This window comes from Durio zibethinus, chromosome 7 (assembly GCF_047325235.1).
Source record: "Durio zibethinus cultivar Kanyao isolate XHJ-2024 chromosome 7, ASM4732523v1, whole genome shotgun sequence".
Taxonomy (NCBI): Eukaryota; Viridiplantae; Streptophyta; class Magnoliopsida; order Malvales; family Malvaceae; genus Durio; species Durio zibethinus.
The window spans coordinates 27320243-27324003 of NC_143168.1; the positions used below are offsets into that span (position 1 = coordinate 27320243).

A 3761-nucleotide genomic window follows, 5' to 3' on the forward strand; every position below is an offset into this window, starting at 1 on the left:
AGTAGTATAGTCTAGTAATTGATTTTTATAACTACTAGTTTACTAAATTAAATTCCACCATTGATCTGTGATTTTTTGGCAAAGTATTTTTTTATTGACCTAAAAATTTTGTTCTTTATTATTTTTAATCTTTTGATTCATCCGTGTATTAAAATATAGTTAAAATTTTGATAAAATTTATTACATATATGTCCATTAAAATTAAATTTAATAATTTAAAATATGATAAAATAATACAATTCAAATATAATATAAATAAAAAAATATAAAAATGATATGATTTAAAATTTAAATAATAATTATATATAAATTTAATAAAAAAATATATTTTATATTTTTGTATCAATATAAATTATGATAAATAATTTTTATATAAAACACATTATAAATATACTAATTTTAATATTTTACATAATATAAAAACATAACATAATTGTCAAATCTAATTAAAATAATGACATTTTATTTAAATTCAAAAAATAAATTATTGGTGTATGGATAAATTTGAAACAACAAACTATTACAAATTAAAAAAATCAAAGTTTTAAATTATGAATAAAACATTCATATAATGTAGCAATAAAAAACTAAATATAAAATATACAATTTAGCCTAAATGCCTTTGTTTTGCATTAATTATGCAATTGTCACTTCTTCAATCCCAAAATTCTTCAAAGTTCCGTTTTTCCTTGGAACCTTCCCAATCCTACGTGGCTCACCAAGTCTGACCCCCCAACTCTAAAATATTAAATAAAGTGGACCCCACCTCTCTCATTCATCTCTCATTTAAAACCCCCCCTACTCGTCTCTCCTTACTCTCCCATTCTTCAAATGCCCATCATTTTACCATGTCGTACACCGCAAAGCATGGAATCATTTCCCTTCTTTTCTTCCTCCTCCTCGCACCGCCTCCTTCAGCCGCTCAAACCACCAGCCAAAACGACGAGCGTTACCCTTACGCGCGTTTCAGCCCTTCCATGGCCGTCATCGTTGTCGTTTTAATTGCTGCTTTGTTCTTTGTGGGTCTTTTCTCGATTTACATCCGGAACTGCTCTGACGCCAACTCCAACAGAAGCATCCGCCCTGTCAACGGTGCAGGCGGTCGTTCGCGTCGTGGTATGCGTGGACTTGATGCGTCGGTGATCGAGACTTTTCCCACCATGGTTTACTCCGAAGTTAAGGTTCACAAGATAGGTAAAGGAGTTTTAGAATGCGCGGTTTGTTTGAATGAATTCGAAGACGACGAAACGCTGCGTTTAATACCCAAATGCGACCACGTTTTTCACCCTGAATGTATCGACGCTTGGTTGGCTTCTCATACTACTTGCCCTGTTTGTAGAGCTAATCTCGCTCCTCAACCAGGTGACCTTCCAGCGGGTCAACCCACTGAGTTGAACGACACCGCCACCGAGTTAGACCTCGAGGCTCAAAACGACGGCAGTGACTCGGAAACGGAACAAGAAAGGAGAAGAACTACTAATAACGTCAGCTGTGACGTGGAGGATCAAGTTGCTCCAGAGGTTGAAGTAATTGACGTGAACCAAACTCTAAATAGGAACCGTACACGTGGATCAAGATCAAGCCGTGCACGTAAACTCTTCTTTCCACGGTCTCACTCGACCGGACACTCTTTGGTCCAGCCGGGTGAGAACACAGACCGGTTCACCTTGCGATTACCAGTTGATGTTCGAAAGCAGTTAATAAACCGGAAGTTGAACCGGGCAACAAGCTTGGTGTTGCCTAGGGAAAGCAGTTCGCGGCAAGGATTTCGAGCCGGAGAAGACGCTGGAAGTAGTAGAGGAAAGTCTTTCTGGCGGCTCGAGAAGTTGGACCGGGGAGTTAAGTCGGACCGGTGGGTGTTTAGTATAACACCACCATTTTTTAGTAGAGCATCCTCCATGAAGTCACCCAAGGTGGCGGCCAATGATGGCGAAGGCACCTCAAGTTTGCCGATTGGACCGGGTGACTCAAGCCGTCCTCCTGTTTAATTACATTTATTTTTTCTTCCTACAATTTTAAAAGTTTATTAATACCATAAATTAAATTTCGACTTAAAAGTCAATAGCTTTGTGTAGATATGTACATTATCTATGCATTTTTGTCCTTTTAAGTAAATTTTTTGGTTTATTGATTTCAATTTGATTTTCAAGAGCAATGTGTGTAAGATCACAATCATATTAGACCAAGTCGATTGGAAATTGATCTTTCCAGAGTTGTATACATAAGGGTGAAAATTTTTTTTATTAGAGATTGTTCGATATTAAATTTTAATTATTGAAATTAATAATATTTGTGGACAAAATTTAATTAGTTTTCATAATTTTGTATTTTAATTTAAGCAAAGTCTTGAACAGGTCAGTTAGCAAATTTTACTGTAATTAAAAAGGAAAGAAAATAAAGCAAGGTGTTTTGAGTTAAATATTTTCTGCATGGGTTTTTCTTTGGTGTTGTAGAGTTTGAATGATCAAAGGAAAGGAATCTTGTACATCTGATTTTGACTGCCACCTACAATGTATGTTTTGAAATTTCTTTCATGATTTCCTGGAAGCTGCATCGTGAGCGAGCAAAAGTCAAATTTGAATTTGAGGGAGAATGTGACATAGACCTCTAGCAAAAATTCCAATTGAACTGCACTTGACGGGACAAGGATTGGATAAGCACTAACAAAGCTTTGGAAGAAATGAAAAATAGTGAAGAAAAATTGTTGCCGGCAATTTTTGATTTTTTGAGTTCTAGAAGACTGGTTGTTTTCAACTCTTCATTGTTGGTGAACATTGGTTTTCCCTGAAATTCCATCAATTTACAATTTTGTAATAAAATTTGCAAGTGTGTATGGAATCTGATTCAAAACTTGCAGGTCATTTTCAGCTTTGACAACGTGGAAAGAAATTTCATATCAGACTGAAATAGAGCTTGCAAGTTGGTGAACTTTGACAGTTCACTTTTTTTTTTCGCTTGCCTTTTTGGGTTTCCATGGCCAGCATTTCAGCTTGATCAATTTCCATTACAGGCTTACAGCACATCCGTTTGACTTTACTGTGATCTTGCAATGATTTTCCAAATGAGAAAAGCTACCTCATCACACAACAGCCATTGCCATTGTAACTGAACAAATAATTGCATGAGCTGCTGCTTCCAGCTTAGTGATGCTGTTTGTGGGGATCTGCCAGAATTCAGAAACCACAATGAGTCTGACTTTTCATTCTTCTTAAAAAAGCCTTGTTAATAGGGGTGGGAATGAATCCATCCCCACTCATCCGTTGAGTCATTGGCTAATGAACATTTTTTCATTTTTGTAATGGTCCATATGCTTCAGCATCTAGGCTGATCATTAGGGTTCATGTGGATAACTTTTATTTTTAATACGGCTTGAGGCGCTTTTAGATTTTATTCAAGCTTAATTCTTTTCACGAATAATTTTAAAGATGCATTACCTCACATCCATTTATTGCATTGAGACAAAGGTTCGTTACCAAGAAAAAAAAAACATTTCTTTATCAACTAAACTAACTTTTTTGGTCATGTAGATCATTGAAAGTGATGACAAAGTGATCAGAATTTTTGTAAAGATTTGTTAATAATCAAAGAATAATTAAGATTCTAGCTAGTTCATTTCTTCATAAATATGGGAACTAGTTAGGAATAAACGACCTAACATTAATTTGGCATAAGGTGATTTCATTTGGTCTGTAAACCTTTCTCTAACTAATCACTTGTTTTGTTTGTATGTAATAAATGATCTATACCAAAAGGATAAGGCA

At 35.2% G+C, this 3761-nt stretch overlaps 1 pseudogene across 1 annotated transcript; it reads left to right on the top strand.

Moving 5' to 3' along the window:
• Positions 1–806: 806 nt before the first annotated feature.
• LOC111277272 (E3 ubiquitin-protein ligase ATL6 pseudogene) lies at positions 807–2149 on the top strand (annotated as a pseudogene). The gene has a single exon (XR_016343740.1). The product of XR_016343740.1 is annotated as an E3 ubiquitin-protein ligase ATL6 pseudogene (transcript).
• The last annotated feature ends 1612 nt before the right edge of the window (positions 2150–3761 follow it).